The following is a 19037-nucleotide window of genomic DNA, read 5'->3' on the forward strand; positions in this document are numbered from 1 at the left end:
TTGAGACGGCGGTGCCCTGTTCAGCGGTGCTTGAGATGGAGGTGCCCTGTTTAGCGGTTCTTGAGACGGCGGTGTCCTGTTCAGCGGTGCTTGAGATGAAGGGCCCTGTTCAGCGGTGCTTGAGATGAGTGTCCAGGTCAGCGGTTCTTGAGATGAAGGGCCCTGTTCAGCGGTTCTTGAGACGGCGGTGCCCTGTTCAGCGGTGCTTGAGATGAGTGTCCAGGTCAGCGGTTCTTGAGATGAAGGGCCCTGTTCAGCGCTTCTTGAGACGGCGGTGCCCTGTTCAGCGGTGCTTGAGATGAAGGGCCCTGTTCAGCGGTGCTTGAGACGGCGGTGCCCTGTTCAGCGGTTCTTGAGACGGCGGTGCCCTGTTCAGCGGTGCTTGAGATGAAGGGCCCTGTTCAGCAGTGCTTGAGATGGCGGTGCCCTGTTCAGCGATTCTTGAGACGGCGGTGCCCTGTTCAGCGGTGCTTGAGATGAAGGGCCCTCTTCAGCGGTGCTTGAGATGAGTGTCCAGGTCAGCGGTTCTTGAGATGAAGGGCCCTGTTCAGCGGTTCTTGAGACGGCGGTGCCCTGTTCAGCGGTGCTTGAGATGAAGGGCCCTGTTCAGCGGTGCTTGAGACGGCGGTGCATTGTTCAGCGGTTCTTGGGACGGCGGTGCCCTGTTCAGCGGTGCTTGAGACGGCGGTGCCCTGTTCAGCGGTGCTTGAGACGGCGGTGCCCTGTTCAGCGGTTCTTGAGACGGCGGTGCCCTGTTCAGCGGTGCTTGAGATGAAGGGCCCTGTTCAGCGGTGCTTGAGATGAGTGTCCAGGTCAGCGGTTCTTGAGATGAAGGGCCCTGTTCAGCGGTTCTTGAGACGGCGGTGCCCTGTTCAGCGGTGCTTGAGATGAAGGGCCCTGTTCAGCGGTGCTTGAGACGGCGGTGCCCTGTTCAGCGGTTCTTGAGACGGCGGTGCCCTGTTCAGCGGTGCTTGAGATGAAGGGCCCTGTTCAGCGGTGCTTGAGACGGCGGTGCCCTGTTCAGCGATTCTTGAGACGGCGGTGCCCTGTTCAGCGTTGCTTGAGATGAAGGGCCCTGTTCAGCGGTGCTTGAGATGAGTGTCCAGGTCAGCGGTTCTTGAGATGAAGGGCCCTGTTCAGCGGTTCTTGAGACGGCGGTGCCCTGTTCAGCGGTTCTTGGGACGGCGGTGCCCTGTTCAGCGGTGCTTGAGACGGCGGTGCCCTGTTCAGCGGTGCTTGAGACGGCGGTGCCCTGTTCAGCGGTTCTTGAGACGGAGGTGCCCTGTTCAGCGGTGCTTGAGATGAAGGGCCCTGTTCAGCGGTGCTTGAGATGAGTGTCCAGGTCAGCGGTTCTTGAGATGAAGGGCCCTGTTCAGCGGTTCTTGAGACGGCGGCGCCCTGTTCAGCGGTGCTTGAGATGAAGGTCCCTGTTCAGCGGTGCTTGAGACGGCGGTGCCCTGTTCAGCGGTGCTTGAGATGAGTGTCCAGGTCAGCGGTGCTTGAGATGAGTGTCCAGGTCAGCGGTGCTTGAGATGAGTGTCCAGGTCAGCGGATCCGGCCATGGCATGGATGTCACTCGCCACCTGACATGTGGCTGGCGGGGCCTTCCTGCCCATCTGTCTGGTGGCTTGCGGGGCCCTCCTGGGCTGCAGTACCCGGCCTGTGGGTGTCCTCCTGCCCACCTGGGACGTGGTTTGCGGGGCCCTCCTGGGCTGCAGTACCGGGCCTGTGGGTGTCCTCCTGCACACCTGGGATGGGGCTGGTGGGGCCCTCCTGGCCAGCTGGCCTGCTGCCGGACTTGTCGGGCGTGCTGCCCTTCCCACCCTTCCCTGTACGCCTGTGGCCCTTTCCCACCTTTGGCGGTGTGCCAGGTGGCACCCGACTTCCTGCCGGAGCCAATGTAGGGATTTTGGTCCCTGTGGTCTTTGGTCTCTCGCGCCGGGCACTGGCAATCTTCGGATGCTTTTCCGGGGGTGGGTTGGCCGTGCCTTGGCTCCTAGCTGAACTGGATGCCCTTGAGGGTGAGGGACTCCACAGACCATGGCAAACAGTCATTACAGGTCCCGGTTTTGTGGTGGCTGAGGTGCTGATTGGAGTCTTATGAGATGGACGGGGTGGGGGAGTTGTAGGAAAGAGGTCAAGTTTGGAAAAGAAAAGCAATTTGGAAAGAGAGGGACGGGTAGGTGTAGTGGGTATGGGAGTGGAGGAAGAGGATGTGGTTGTAGGAGTGTGAAGTCTGGTGTCTTTGGGTGCAGGTGCTTGGGCTGGAGGCTGTCGTGAGGTGGATGGCTGTTGGGTGGGTGGCTGCCTGCGTTTGTGTATTTTGGAAGAGGGGGTGACAGACACACTGGGGGAGGACACAGGGGACGTGTAAATGGTAGTGGGGGTGGTGACTGCACGTGTGCAGAGTGTTCTGGTGGGTGTGCTGGTGATGGACGTAGTGGCTGAAGATGTTGTGCATGCAAGTGTGAGTGGAGACGTCACAGGGAGGGAGGAGGGAGATGAGGAGGAGGGGGACACAGTGGAGGCAGTGGGTGTTGGTATGTCTGCATGTGGATGTTGCTTGTGTGAATGCTTGTGTGATGTGTGGTGCTTATGTCTGGATGAGCTTCCCTTGGGTGTTGAGGTGTGTGCAGGCTGGTCTGATGGTGTGTCTGGGATAGGTAGAGGTACAGGGGATTGGGTCTGGGTGGAGGAAGTTGGAAGGGGGAGGCTAGAGACAGGGACAATGGCTGCCGTCAGTGCTGAGGCCAGAGCGTTGAACGATCGCTGATGGGCAGCCTGACCAGAATGAATGCCCTCCAGGTATGCATTACTCTGGTGCACCTCCCGTTCTACACCCTGGATGGCATTCAAAAGGGTAGACTGCCCAACAATGATGGTCCTCAGGAGGTCAATGACCTCCTCACTGAGGGCAGCAGGGGTGACAGGGGCAGGGCCTGAGGTGCCTGGGGCGAAGGAGATGCCCACCTTCCTGGGTGAGCGGGCACGGGGCAAACGCTGAGGGGCTGCTGGGATGGCGGTGCTGGTGCGCTGGATGGCGGCTGTACCTGTTGTTGCGGGGGGCACGGATGTTGCCACCACCACAAGGGAGCTCCCTTCAGAGGATGAGTCGCTGTCACTGACATCAGCACGAGTCCCCGCTGTGGAGCTCCCCTCACCCTCCGCCCCACTGGTGTATTCGGACTCCGTTGCATGGCCCTCCAGGGCCATGTGGGATGCAGCACCCTCGTGCTCCGATGCCACTTCTCCTCCGCCTGATGATGCTAATGCACACATGAACAGGAGGACCACAAAAAAGGGGGGGGGGGAAGAAATAAAGACATGTTGAGTGCATGCATTGGCGACACAGTTGGCGGAGAGGACAGACACAGAAGCCCCCTGCCTTACGCCGCGCACTTGGGGTCCACTACGCAATCCGTGGGACATGGCCTACAAGCCTATGGACGACAACTGCACACATAGATGACACAGGGCCATGGATACCTGTACTTGGCACCCTACAGAGGTGGGGGGCGGGGCACAGGTCCATGCCATACGGAGGGGCCTAGCCTTCAGAAATCGCCCTGCCCTAGGGATACCCACAGCCCTCCTCCCCCACCCAGACACCTCCACTGCGCGCAAAGTCAGCAGAATGTATTTGTACTCATCCCCTTGTGTCTGCTGTGATGTCCTCACGCGCCCATCCAAATCGGGTAGGCCACCACCAGGATCCGGGACATCAGGGGGGTCAAAGTACGACTGGCACCCCTCCTACGTTGGGAGGCCATCCCCAGCTGAGCCTCCGCCGTCTTCCAGCTCCAGCGTCGGATGTCCTCACACCTCTTCCGGCAGTGGGTTCCCCGTCTGTTGTGGACCCCCAGGGACTTGGCGACTTTCTGGTGGGCGCTGACCTATGTGACATGTACAGGAGAGAAAAATTGTCATCACCTTCTGCATGCTCGATGTGAGTGGCCCCCATCCCTACCCTTGCCATGTGGCACATGCTCTCATCTGTCGTTTGATGCATGCCTCAATCGCTCCCCTCCCACCATCTTTCATCCACCCCACTCAACCCAGGCATTGCCCACTAAGCATGGTCCCTGTGTACTTACCTGTTGGTCTGGAGGACCGTAGAGTAGCGCATACTGGGGGAGGACCCCATCCACAAGTTTCTCCAACTCCTCCGCAGTGAAGGCAGGGGCCCTTTCCCCAGTAGCATGAGCCATTGTCTCTTCCAGACCGAGGTCACAGCAGCACTTGCAGTGTAGGTCCTCTCCTGTCGAAGATCAGGTATCGAGTGATTAAGCAGATAGAAAATGGCGGTCACGCCCGTGGCGGTGCGTACCGCGGCGGTGCGTACTGCGACCGCCGGTACACATCGTCATTGGCTCCTGAAACCCATAGGGTTCAATGTTAACCAATGCGGCTTTGCGTCGCGGTCTTCGACAGCCTACCGCCACGGTGTGCCACGCCAGCGCATTGACCTCACATCCCACTGTCACACTTCACAGGTCAGGCAGCCGCCATTTCAAGGGCCCACAGGGCTTAATTTCTACTGCGTCACACATACCTAGGCCTTGCATCAACACTCATACAAGCCATTCAATGCATTGGGAATCGTGTTATGTGCAAGCTGTGGTTACGTACCTGTGGGTTGATTGACTCCGTGCTCGCTGTTGTCCTTCATAGGCACCGTCCGCTGGGACGTGCAAGGAGATGGAGGAATCTTCCCGTGTACAGACCGCTGGTGGACCTGTCGACAATGGAGGAACGACATGTCATACTGACATACAGGCTTGACCGAAACACTATACAGGAACTGTGTGCCCAGCTGGAGCCTGACCTGATGTCACCCATCCGCCAACCCACAGGGATCCCCCCTCTAGTGCAGGTGATGTCAGTACTCCATTTCTTAGCAAGTGGGTCATTTCAAACAACAGTGGCTATATCATCAGGGATGTCCCAGCCCATGTTTTCCAAGGTGTTGTCCAGAGTGTTGTCTGCCCTGCTCAAACACATGCAGAGCTACATCATTTTCCCTGAGGTGGGGGATTTGGTTACAGTGAAAGGAGACTTCTATGCCCTTGGACATATTCCCAACATCATTGGTGCCATCGATGGGACACATGTTGCTTTGGTCCCACCCAGCAGGAGTGAACAGGTGTACAGAAACCGGAAGAGTTATCATTCCATGAATGTACAGATGGTGTGTTTGGCTGACCAGTACATCTCCCATGTTAATGCCAAGTTTCCTGGGTCAGTGCATGACACCTACATCCTGCGGAATAGCAGCATCCCGTATGTGATGGGTCAACTCCAGAGGCACCGGGTGTGGCTATTAGGGGACTCTGGTTACCCCAACCTGTCATGGCTACTGACCCCAGTGAGGAATCCCAGGACAAGGGCAGAGGAACGGTACAATGAGGCCCATGGGCGGACTAGGAGGATAATCGAGCAAACCTTTGGCCTCCTGAAGGCCAGGTTCAGGTGCCTCCATATGACAGGTGGATCCCTAATGCACTCACCAAAGAAGGTGTGCCAGATCATCGTGGCCTTCTGTATGCTTCACAACCTGGCTTGGCGGCGCCAGGTGCCTTTTCTGCAGGAGGATGGTCCAGATGGTGGTGTTGTAGCAGCTGTGGAGCCTGTGGAGAGTGAAGAGGAGGAAGCCGAAGAGGACGACATAGAGAACAGGAACACAGTAATATAGCAGTATTTTCAATGACACACAGGTAAGAGTACACATCGGCATATTACATTTACTTAAAGACTCCTACCTCTCTACTGTCTGACTTTTTCCCCCAGTGTATGGTAACTGTGTTGTGACTTTCCCTTCCGTTTTCAGAGATGTGGGCCCCACTGCGTGACATCTGCTTTGTTTCCCCATGGACTACAGCTGTGTGACAGCGGTTTCTTGGCATCACAATGTGAATGAACATTTTGGCACGGTTATGTCTAATACATTTGTTCAAAATCACAGCCAGACTCCAGATTGTTTTGTGCAATAAGTGTTTTTATTCAAGTGCTCTAAATTGGATGGGTGGTTGCAAATCGATGAGGGGTGATGGTGGAGGATTGTCCATGGCAGAGTCCAGACTATCAGTATCACAGGTGCATTGTCCAAATGCCTGTGGGAAGTGGAGCAGGGGCAGTTTAAGGTTGGACAGGGTGACAATGTGGGACAGTGGGATGACAATCAGGGCGGTATCCTTTGCTGGCTGGGGTCTTGACATCTTACTCTGTCTTCTTCCTGGATCTCAGGGCCCGCTTGCGGGGTGGTTCTCCTTCTGCAGGGGGTGGGGTTCTGGTGGCCTGTTGGTCTTGTGTCAGGGCCTCCTGTCCACTAGCGCCGGCGGAGGTGGTAGGCAGTTCTCGGTCCATGCTAGTGTCAGGGGCCCTTTGTGCTGCCACAGTGTCCCGCAATGTGGTGACTACCTCATTCAGGGCCACTACGATGGTACCCATGGCGGAACTTATGTTTCTTAGTTCCTCCCTGATCCCCATATACTGTTGCTCCTGCAGAAGCTGGATCTCCTGAAACCTGGCCAGGACCGTCGCCATCGTCTCCTGGGAGTGGTGGTATGCTCCCATGATGGAGGAGAGGGCCTCGTGGAGAGTGGGTTCCCTGGGCCTGTCTCCCCCCTGTCGCACAGCAGCCCTCCCAGTTCCCATGTTTCCATGGGCCTCTGTCCCCTGGACCATGTGCCCACTACCACTGCCCCCAGGTCCCTGTTGTTGTTGGGTTAGCCTGGGTTCCCTGTAGTGGTGGACACACCGCTGATTGACTTGTCCTGGGGACAGAGGTATGGGCCCGCTGGGTGGGTGCTGTGCTGGTGTTCCCAGAGGGGGGAAGGTCTGCTGTGGCCTGTGGCTGTGTGAGGGGAACCGACTGTCCCGAGGTCCCCGATGGACCGGGCTGGTCATCTAGATCCAGGGAGACAGAGCTGCTGTCCTCACCGTGGGCCTCTTCTGGGGGTGGAGTGGACATTTCTGGACCCTCCTGTGTTGTGACCTGGCGTTCGGGTCCTGCAGGGGTATAAAAGTATGGTTATTGCATCTGTGTGTGCCATAGCGTGCAATGGGTGTGTGCCCGTGTACCCCAGTGCTGGCATTCCTTTGTGGGGGCTGTTGTGACAGTGGTTTGGGGGGTGGTTGTATGTGTATGTGCAGTGTGCATGCTTTGGTGATGGGTGTCCATGCTTTGTGGACACATGCAGGGCTAGGTGTTGGGATGGGTGGGTTGTGATGGTGAGACATTTGCAAGGAGTAGGTGTGATGGGGTGGGGGTGAGGGTGGGAGTATGAGTTGGCATGCAGGTGGGGCGGGGGGGATGAAGTAATGAAGATGAGACTTACCAGAGTCCATTCCTCCGCCTACTCCTGCGAGGCCCTCAGGATGCAGGATGTTCAAGACCTGCTCCTCCCATGTTGTAAATTCTGGGGGAGGAGGTAGGGGTCCGCCGCCAGTCCGCTGCACCGCGAGGTTGTGCCTGGATACCATGGAACGCACCTTCCCCCGTAGGTCGTTCCACCTCTTCCTGATGTCGTCCCGATTTCTTGGGTGCTGTCCCACAGCGTTGACCCTGTCCACTATTCTGCTCCATAGCTCCATCTTCCTGGCAATGGTGGTGTGCTGCACCTGTGTCCCGAACAGCTGTGGCTCTACTCGTACAATTTCCTCCACCATGACCCTGAGTTCTTCATCAGAGAACCTGGGGTGTCTTTGCGGTGCCATGGGGTGGTGTGGGTGATGTGTAGGGTGGATTGTGTGGTGCTAAGTGTGGTGATGTGTGTTGTTGTGTTGTGTGAAGTGCGTGCAAATATTGCTGGGTGACAGTGAATTGGGCGTCTGGGTGCTCGGATGTCTTTTCTCGGTGCGTGTTCACGAATCTCTAGGAGTGGAGGTTTGTGGGTGATGTGGGTGTGTATTTTATATTGTAATGGGTGTGTGGGAGTGGTGTGTGTATGTGTATCAGGTGTGTGTATTTCGAATTGTCCAATGTGGTAGTGTTTTGTAAGAGCGTGTTTATTTCGAGCGCGGCGGTGTGTACCGCCAATGGAATACCGCGGTTGAAAGACCGCCGCGTGGATTCGTGTGTCGTGATATTGTGAGCGTATTTCTGTTGGCGTGACGGTGGAGGTTTGGTTATCGCCAGTTTCTCGCTGCCCTTTGGTGTGGCGGACTTTTGTGGATGTCTGTATTTTGGCGGTTTGCCTGTTGTTGGGTCAGAATGACCGTGGCGGTGTACCGCGGCGGCGTTATGGCGGTCTTCTGAACGGCGGTAAGTGACTTTTACCGCTGAGGTTGGAATGACCCCCTTAGTCTCTCACAAACAAGTTTGCATCGACAATCAAGCAAGAGCTCTGCCAACCCTCACCGTTCTTGCTACTTATCTTTGGTGGTTGTGGTGAGCGGATCTCCACTCCATTGGGTTCTTTGAACTCCTGGTTATGTCATCACCCACCATCAGGTGACAGCAGCTATGAGAGCGAGGATTAAACTGTGAACAGACGGTGGAAGTGCTAGCCGCATCCTGTTTGTCCAACTCACAGCGAAAGAGACATAGAGTTGCCCGCATCAGCTCACTCCTGTTTCCTGAGGCCTGGCGAGACTGAGCACCTACATGGGGTGGGGAGCAGGCTGGGGAGGGAGAAGGTTCAGGGGAAAGGCCAAGAGTAGCAGGTCTGGGCTTTCATGTGGTCCAGATCTTCTGGAGATTCCTCTTCTGACTCCAACTTTAAGAAGGAATCAGAGGTGTGACAGGAACTGTTCCCTCGCCACTTGCGTCAGGCCAGGCTGTACAACTCACAAAGAAGGACTGGCAATTGCTGTGATTGTCCTTGCATTTTTTCTCTGGGGATCATCAGCTATCCAAACTGCATCCCCACATATGCGCAGTGGGCCTCTCTGCACAGACTTGGAAAGGCTGCGGTGAGGTTACATATAGGCAGCACTGATAGCGTATTTATCTACAGTGAGCTTCAGCACTCTTTACTGAAGATAAAGAGGTAGCACAAAAAGTAAAAGGGCGGATGGATGTTATGTATTTATGTATTTCTTTCTTTAGCTATGTGTTTATTTTAGTATTTATATTTTATTTTTGGACTTCTGTGTTTATGTAATTATTTATTTTATTCATTTGTTTGTATGCTTGTTTAACAAATGCTTCCACAGAAGTAAATGTTCAAACGCATACAACAGATATCCAATAGCTAATACAGTACAAAAATATTTTTCCAAGTTCATAAATAGACTATAGCAAATATCGACATTTTAGTTTTATTTAAGTGAAGGAGTGTTTCTCTGGTCGTACGAATAAAAGTGTGAGCACAAACTGGCTCATTATTTGTGTCATCAAAGTTTTGCAAACAACATGTGCAAAACATTATGTGGTCCTTGATTGCAAAACACACTTTTGCATCCAACTTTTCCCCAAACGCCATGATTTTCTTTCGGAGAAAGAGAACATTTTTTACAGTAAATAAAATCAGCACCAGTGAGAAACCGTTGTAGTCCTTAAATAGGATTGCATTTGCCTGAAAACTGTGGTTTGTAAACAGTGTGTACCCTTCTCCTCATAGCTACACAATTCTGTAAGCTATGTTCGTAACTGGTTCCTACCAAGGATAATTTGAAAATCCTTTTCATAGGAGCTTTATTGCGCTGCAAAACACCTGGGAGGATAATTATCATGATTTTGCATCACCCTTCCACCATGCAAGGGGGGCGCAAGGGTGATGCAATGCCTAGAAGGACATTGACCAAGCCACACAAAGCTACCTTGCATGGCCTTGATTGGCTTGGTACATGTGGAGTAATGCAAAGCAGTGTAAGTCGCTGTCTTGCGCTACTGGGTCCAGGGAGACATTCCATGGGTGGATGCATGAGTGTTCCATGCATCCTCCCATGGATTTTGGTGCATTCCCAGTTTTACCATTAGTGGTAGACCTGGGAATGTGTCAAAATGATGCCCCTCCACAGGGGAGATATTACCAGGAGAAATATGCTTATTTCCCCTTATGTTTTGCTTTTCCTCCATGTTCTACATTCTGCGGCACACCTAGAAAGAGGAAAAGCCACAGAGGATTGTTTTTGTTCAATAAGGTGTCCCTTCTTGCACAAAAACAATCCTGCCTACAAAGCAGGCACCCTTCCACGATGGTGCAAGGGTGCCTGCATTGGCACTAAGCAGGTGGTTGTGTGCCAGGGTAGGCAGAGAGTAGGAATGCACTGTGTAATGTTAAAGACAGCACATTCTTGCCCTCTCCCTTTCACATAGCGCAGCAAGGTGGCTTGCTGCATTGCATAAATATTTAGTAAATATGCCACAAGTTCTTATTCCCTGGGCACAGCCACTTTGTCCAACTGATGAATTAACTAACTCTAGGTGAAATACCTGAACGGACAGTCTTAACCTCACCAAGAAAAAAACTTTCAATAGCTTCCCTTCGACTACTTCATAGGTTCTTAGAATAGAAATAGGAAAACATGTGAGTGCACAATATAATAGGTATGATAGTACAGTCCCCTCATATATGCATTTTAGGGAACTTACTGTTTTGTTTTCCTACATCAATGGAAAATCGTTGGGAGCTCTTCCCTTTCAGTAGGCAGGTCGATTGTTGTTTAGTCACATGGATTTTTTATAAAGTTGAAAAAGATTGAACTCCTAAATAATGATATTGTACAAGACACTTTTGCCCTAATAGAAACATTTCAGTATGATGTTGTTAAACGATAACTTTAATTGTATAGCATTTACAATCAGTTTGTTCTGTATTCTGTATGCTCAAACGTTCTTTGTTGGCCAATGGGAGTAAAAGCTAGCAAATCTAAATTGTCTGCCTGCATCAAAATTAGAATGCCACTACTACCTAAAGTGAGTGAGGAAGGAAGATAGCCTTACATCTTCTGGAAGATCTCCAATATATAATTGAATAAAAAAGTGCACCAAATGACAAGTTGGGTTTAATCAATTCCAGATATTAATCCATCCCGTGTACTCATTAGTGTAGTTTATTTATATTTGCATCCAGGTTTCACTGTGCAGCTTCACCAACAAGGCAAATAATTGAGGAGGAATCTTCCATGTACACAATTCCAGCCAAAGTGTGTGTCTATCTACGCTGTTAGAGACACTTTCGATGTTAACGAAAGTAGCATATAGTGGTTGTCACTTTAAAGTAATATGCTTTTCCACTATCTAATGAAGTGCAAGTCTAGTAGCCACTTTACATGAACAAGGAACCAATGCGGTTTGATCCTTCGAAATAAAATTACAGAGATGTGACCAGTGTTTCAAGGAAGAAAGCAGATATTTGGTGAATATTTTTCCTCTGATGCCCGAGAAGGCAATCAGTTGATTGTGTCCTTGCTCCTTGTATACCCCTTATGATTAATTAGTGAAATTAAATGTCTTCCCCCATGAAGGGAGAATTTGAACAGTTACTAAACACAGCTTAGGGATGTGTTGTTATAAAATCGCCCACCGATCTGCATTAGCTTTCATAAATTTACAGGCATGACACTGAGAACCTGAGTCCTGGAAGACTTTGCCAGTTTTGGGCCCTATTCCTCATAGGGTGCACTTTCTCTTTTTGCACACAGCGCCTGTTAGAAATGGGTCTTTGGTTGGCAGTCAGGTTACCCCCTGTCCAAGCAAGGACCCTCACTCTAGTCAGGTAAGTCACACACAATCCAAATTATCCTGTGCCCACCCTATGGTAGCTTGACACTGAGCAGTCAGGCTTAACTTAGAAGGCAATGTGTAAAGTATTTGTGTAATAAATCATACAATAACACAATTTAGCACCACAGAAATTGCACCACACAGTGGTTAGAAAAATCTATAATATTAATCTGGATAAATGCAGGTCAAAATGATTAAAGATGAAATAAGCAAATGTAGGGATAGCACTGAAAAGTGATATATAGGGCCTGATTCTAACTTTGGAGGACGGTGTTAAACCGTCCCAAAAGTGGCGGATATACCACCTACCGTATTACGAGTTCCATAGGATATAATGGACTCGTAATACGGTAGGTGGTAAATCCGCCACTTTTGGGACGGTTTAACACCGTCCTCCAAAGTTAGAATCAGGCCCATAGTGTCTTAGAATTGAAATATTACTGTAAAAGCAATAAGAAGTGTCTTAGGTTCTCCTAGAAACAACAAGTTTCTCTTGCGGGGCAAGGTACCTGGTTTGCATTGAAAAATCCTTGCAAGGGACCGCAGAGGAAGAGGTGCGTGGATAACGGTAGGTGTGCATCGGTTTCTCCCGTTTGCACACGGACTTGCGTTGTTATTTTCCACGCAGGGAAGATGTTGCATCGATTTCCAGCACGGGGACTTGGTTCCTCTTCGGGTTGCGGGGTTTTCGGATTCCCCGGTGACGATGCGTGGAATCCTGGGCCTGCTCAGCAAGTTCACACGTACTGCGTCGATTCCGGTGGGCGATGTGTGGAATTTTCTCCCGCACGGCAGGCGCTGCGTCGATTCCTGTCAGGAAGTTGGGCTGCGTCGTTCTGAGTCAGCTTGCGTCAGTCCAGTAGCGCCGTGTGTCTAAGTTCTGGTTGCGTCACAGGCACTGTGTAGATATTCCATTGTGAAGTCAGGCTGCGTCATTCCGGTCTTGGTGTGCGATTAATTTTTCACCGCAAGCAGGCTGTGCGTCGTGTTTGCCAGCTGGTGCTTCGAATTTTTGCAGCACGGGGATTTCAGCTGCAGGAGAGAAGTCTTTTTGGTCTTGAGACTTCAGGGTACAGGAGGCAAGCTCCATCCAAGCCCTTGGAGAGCACTTCTGCAGCACAGCAAGAGAGCAGCAAGACAGCAGGGCAACAGCAAGGTAGCAGTCCTTCTCAGAAAGTAGTCAGGTGAGTCCTTTGGGCAGGCAGGCAGATCTTCTTGGCAGGATGCAGGTTCTGGTTCAGGTTTCTTCTCCAGGAAGTGTCTGAGTTGGTAGGGACAGGGGCCCTGTTTTTATACCCAAATGTGCCTTTGAAGTGGGGGAGACTTCAAAGAGTGACTTAAAAGTGCACCAGGTCCCCTTTCAGTTCAATCCTGTCTGCCAGGGTCCCAGTAGGGGGTGTGGCAGTCCTTTGTGTGAGAGCAGGCCCTCCACCCTCCCAGCCCAGGAAGGCCCATTCAAAATGCAGATGTATGCTAGTGAGGCTGAGTACCCTGTGTTTCGGGTGTGTCTGAGTGAATGCACAAGTAGCTGTCAACTAAACCCAGCCAGACATGGATTGTAAGGCACAGAAGGATTTAAGTGCAGAGAAATGCTCACTTTCTAAAAGTGGCATTTAAAAAATAGTAATATTAAATGCAACTTCATCAGTCAGCAGGATTTTGTATCACCATTCTGGCCATACTAAATGTGACCTTCCTACTCCTTTCAGATCAGCAGCTACCACTCAAACAATATATGAGGGCAGCCCTGATGTTAGCCTCTAAATGGAGCAGTGTAAAAACGAATTTAGGAGTTTTACACTAACAGGAAATGTAAACTACACAGGTGCATGTCCTGCCTTTACCTACACAGCACCCTGCCCTAGGGGTTACCTAGGGCACATCTTAGGGGTGACTTATATGCAGAAAAAGGGGAGTTTTAGGTTTGGCAAGTACTTTTAAATGCCAAGTCGAATTCGCAGTGAAACTGCACACACAGGCCTTGCAATGGCAGGCCTGAGAAAAGGTTAAGGGGCTACTTAAGTGGGTGGCACAATCAGTGCTGCAGGCCCACTAGTAGCTTTTAATCTACAGGCCCTGGGCACATATAGTGAACTCTACTTGGGACTTATAAGTAAATTAAATAGCCCAATTGGGTATGATCCAAGGTTACCATGTTTAAAGGGAGAGAGCATATGCACTTTAGCACTGGTTAGCAGTGGTAACGTGCACAGAGTCTAAAAAACTGCAAAAACAGTATTTCAAAAGTGGAGGGAGGCAGGCAAAAAGTTAGGGGTGACCACCCCAAGGCTGTCAGGTCTAACATGTGTCCCCACCAGTTGAAAGTGGGAAGAGCTACCCAACCTCCTGGGAGCTCTCATCGCTAAGGCAGAAGTGTCTGGAGAGACCATCAGCAGTGGCGTGGTCAATCCCCGGGCGATAATCCTCCGTAAAGTCCATCCCCTGTAGGGAAATGGACCACCTCAAGAGTTTAGGATTCTCACCCCTCCTCTGCATGAGCCATCTGAGGGGTCTGTGGTCTGTGTGAACCCAGAAGTGAGTCCCAAACAAGTATGGTCTCAGCTTCTTCAGTGTCCAGACCACAGCAAATGCTTCTCTTTCAATAGCACTCCACCTCTGTTCCCATGGAAATAGTCTTCTGCTAATAAAGACTACTGGTTGGTCTGAGCCCACCTCATTTAGCCGTGCTAGTACCACCCCTATGCCATGCTCTGAAGCAGCTGTCTGCACAATAAATTCCTTAGAATAGTTAGGAGCCTTGAGCACGGGGCCGTGCACATGGCTTCCTTCAGGGAGACAAAGGCTTTCTTTCAAGCCTCTGTCAAATTCAGCAACCTAGGTTGCTTTTTGGACGTGAGTTCTGTCAAGGGTGTCACCATGATTCCATAGCCCTTGACAAATCTGCGGTAATACCCAGTGAGGCCCAAAACGGCTCTCACTTCGGTTTGTGTTCTAGGTGGTTGCCAGGCCTTGATAGTTTCAATCTCGGCCTGGAGGCGCTGCACCTTGCCACCACCTACTACGTGTCCTAAGTACACCACGGAACACTGCCCAATCTGGCACTTACTGGCCTTGATGGTCAGGCCTGCCTGTTGCAGAGCCTGAAGCACCTCATTGAGGTGGAGCAGGTATTCCTCCCAACTGTCACTGTAGATGGCAATGCCATCCAGGTAGGCTGTGCAGAAGGCATGCTTGCCAGCTAGGACCCCGTTAACCAACCTTTGGAAGGTAGCGGGGGCATTTTTCAACCCAAAAGGCATCACCTGGAATTGGTAATAGCCCTCAGGTGTGGAAAATGCAGATCTCTCTTTAGCCCCCTCAGTCAAGGCGATCTGCCAGTACCCTGATGCGAGATCAAAAGTACTGAGGAATTTGGCAGTGCCTAGCCGGTCTACAAGCTCATCAGCTCAGGGGATGGGGTGAGCGTCAGTCTGTGTGACTGAATTGAGACCCCATTAGTCCACGTAGAACGGAAGTTCTGGCTTGGCACCAGGTGCAACAGCCTTGAGTACCAGCACCACAGGGCAGGCCCAGGGACTACTAGACTTCTCAATAACCTCTAGAGCCAACATCTTGGAGACTTCCTCTTTGATGTTGGCCTTCACCTTATCTGACAACTAGTAAATGTTGTTCTTCACAGCGGGACTGTCTCCTGTGTCAATATCATGGACACACAAGAATGTGAGTCCAGGGGTGAGGGAAAACAGGAAGGAGTACTGTTCCAGTAACTGTTAGTAGCCCCCTCTCCGGTCTAGGGTCAGGGAGTCAGAGAGAATGACACCCTCCACTGACCCATCACCTTCCTTGGCAGAGAGGAGGTTGGGGAGAGGTTCACTGTCCTCCTCCATACCCTCATCTGTCACCAGAAGCATGTTGACTTCAGTCCTCTCAAAGTGAGGCTTCAGTCTGTTGACATGGAGCACACTTAGGGGGTTCCCAGGGGATTGGAGGTCCACTAGGTAAGTGGCCTCCACTTTCCGCTCCTTCACTTCAAATGGGCCAGACCAGCGGTCCTGGAGAGCTCTAGGCTCTACTGGCTCCATTACCCACACTTTGTCTCCAGGTTGAAACTCCACCAGGGTGACCTTCTGGTCATACCAGCATTTTATTACCTCTTGACTGGCCTCAAGGTAACTTTTTGCTGTTATTCAGAAGCGGTGCATCTGGTTGAGGGGGCCAGCATGTAGCTGACCACATCCTGAGGGGGTGCCTTGGGAGCTTTCTCCAACCCCTCCTTGACAATGCTTAAGGGTCCCCTGACAGGGTACACATAGAGAAGCTCAAAGGGACTGAACCCACCCCCTTCTGGGGCACCTCTCTGTAAGCAAAGAGAAGACATGATAAGAGGACATCCCACTTACGCCTCAGGGAGGCCTGTGATGATGCCTTTCAAGGTCTTGTTGAATCTCTCCACAAGACCATTAGATTGGGGGTGATAAGGTGTGGTGAACTTGTAGGTTACACCACACGCACCCCACATGAACTTCATGTATGCAGACATGAAGTTAGTGCGTCTGTCAGACACTGTCTCCTGTTGGAATCCCAAATGGGTAAATAACCCCATTACAGTTCTGGTCACCACCGGTGCAGTTACGGTCCTCAGAGGGATTGCCTATGGGTAACGGGTGGCATGGTCCACCAAAGCCAGAATGAACCTGTTGCCTAGGGCAGTTTTGGGGTCCAAAGGACCAACAATGTCGATGCCCACCCTTTCAAAGGTGGTACCCACGACAGGGAGTGGGATCAGGGGGGCTTTTAACCTCTTCTCTGTTTTACCACTGGCCTGGCAGGTAGTACAGGACCTACAGAATGCATCTGAGTTTGTCCTCATCCGGGGCCAATAGAAGTGGGTGACAAGCCTGGCAAAGGTCTTGTCTTGCCCCAAATGTACTGCCAGGGTAACGTTGTGAGCCAGACCCAGTAGGAAGGTTCGGTAAAACTGGGGGACCACCAGCACACGCCCTGCCCCAATGGATGGAACCTTAGTCTCACTGTAGAGGAGATCATTCTCCCAATATATATGGTGGTCGCCAGAGGCTTCACCTGCTGCCTGGGATGATACTTGTTTTCTCATTCCCTCTAGTGTGGGACATTCTTTCTGTGCCTTGCAGAATTCCTCCCTGGTTGGGCCACCCTCAAGTTGCCAGCCAGCAAGCTCAGGTAGGTCACCTAGGGTGGCAATGTCTTCTCCAGTTGGCTCAGGGGCCTCCTCCTCAGGAACCTCGTCAACCACTGCTGGAATTTCTGGGACCGGTCTCCCGCACCCCTTGCCCCTCCCCGTAGCAATTGTCTGGGCTATTGTTCCAGGTTCCAGACTCCCTTGACTTCCCTCCCAAACGGCCATGGACCATGTGGTCATGCAGACCTACTCAGGCAATCCCAACATCTCCAAGTGAGACCTTAGCTCTCCCTCCTTCCAGGTAGTGTGTTCAAGGTTGGTGCCTAACAGACAATCTACAGGCATGGCAGGACTCACAGCTACTTTTAGAGTACCAGAGTCCCCCCCTCCCACTTAAAGGGAACCAGAGCTACCAGTAGGTGGCTCTCATGACTGTTGGCGACTATGACTTGGTGGAATGTATTTGGGAGGACCTGCTCTGCTGACACCAGCTCACCCCTGACAGTAGTCATGCTGGCTTCTGTGCAACGCAGAGCCTCCACCCTTTGCCCATTGATGGTGACCCACTGCCTACACTTGGAAGTATTGGCAGGCATGTGGGTTTTTGGCACCATCTCTACATCCCCAAGGGACACTAGGGTTACCTCTATCTGTTCCCCAAAACTATCTAGGACCACCTCCTCCCCAAGCGCTACACCAGCCAACCCATGTATCTGCCCTCCTTTGGGGGGGCTGTGCCCTCTTGGGACACTTGGAGTCACCCTCAGAGTGCCCATAATTACTGCACTCTGCACATTGGGGTACAAACCTCCCTGTCTTATGGTCAGTAAACCATTTCCTTTTGGAATCAGACCGGGACTGGTTACCACCATTCCCTTGGGAACTATTTTGGGAGCCTTTTGAGAAGTCATTGTTTTTAAGTATTTCCCCCCCCTCTTTCTTCGGATGGAAACCCTGACCACCTTTGTGGGTGTTCCCACCACCCCCCCCCCAGATACCTTTCTGGACACTCTGGTACTAGTCAAGAGGTCCGCCTCTCCAGAAAGCTTCCTGGGATCAGTCAGCTTACTGTCTACTAGGTGCTGGCACAACTCTGTAAAACAAGTACTGAGCATATGCTCTCTCAGAATCAAATGATACAATCCTGTGTAATCATCTACTTTGCATCCCCGTACCCATCCATTCAGTGCCTTACTGGAAAAGTCAAAGAAATCTACCCATGTTTGTGTGGACTGTTTGGTGCTGTCCCTGAACCTCTGACGGTATTTCTCAGGGGTCAGCCCAAACATGGCAAGTAAAATGGCTTTCATATGTGAGTATATGTTTTGATCCTTTGGGTCCAATTTGAGAAGTGTGTCCCTCCCAATTGCTGGCACATAGCCCCACATAGCTGTACCCCATTGCCCTTCAGGAACCTTATGAGCCCTTATTGCAACTTCACAAGCAGCCAGCCCATTTATCTATGTCATCTTCCACCACAAAACTGGGCACCACATTTTTGGGTATACGAACCTTCTTTTCTCTAGCAGGTCCTGCCTAAATGCTGCCACCATTACTGCTGGACTCAGACTGCTTCACCTTAAGATCCAGCTCCTTGAGACTCAGTTCATGAACCAACAAAAGTTTTTTTTCAGCCAAGGCTCTCTCAGCTGCTTGTGCTTCTCCCTCTGCCCCCTTTCCTCCTGTTGAGCCTCAATTTTCAGTTTTACCATTTGCAATTGTAATTCCCTCTCCTCTTTCCTTTTCTCTGCGGTCAGGCCTTGATCAGAGACACTGTTCCCTGGTTTTGCAGGGGGCACAATTGCAGTGGTGATATCATTCACTGATGACAAAAAATCCTCTAAGGAGCCATCTTCTGGCTCCTCCTCCTCAACATCCCCCTCTGAATGGGCTTCTGCCCAGGCCCTCAGCGCCACTTGAAATTCCTCCTCTCTGGATGCCCCTTGGGTGGGTACTCCCATCTCCCTGCAGAACCCTTTCAGCTGTTTGACAATATGGGGGTTATTACAACTTTGGAGGAGGTGTTAATGCGTCCCAAAAGTGACGGATATACCACCAGCCGTATTACGAGTTCCATAGGATATAATGGACTCGTAATATGGCTGGTGGTATATCCGTCACTTTACCGTCACTTTTGGGACGGATTAACACCTCCTCCAAAGTTGTAATAACCCCCTATATGTCTCCAACAGGGCCAGATCAAAATCTCATCCTTGAGACCTAGCCTGAGACATGTTGAGTGAGGAT

Source organism: Pleurodeles waltl, chromosome 2_2 (genome assembly GCF_031143425.1).
Source record: "Pleurodeles waltl isolate 20211129_DDA chromosome 2_2, aPleWal1.hap1.20221129, whole genome shotgun sequence".
NCBI classification, from domain to species: Eukaryota; Metazoa; Chordata; class Amphibia; order Caudata; family Salamandridae; genus Pleurodeles; species Pleurodeles waltl.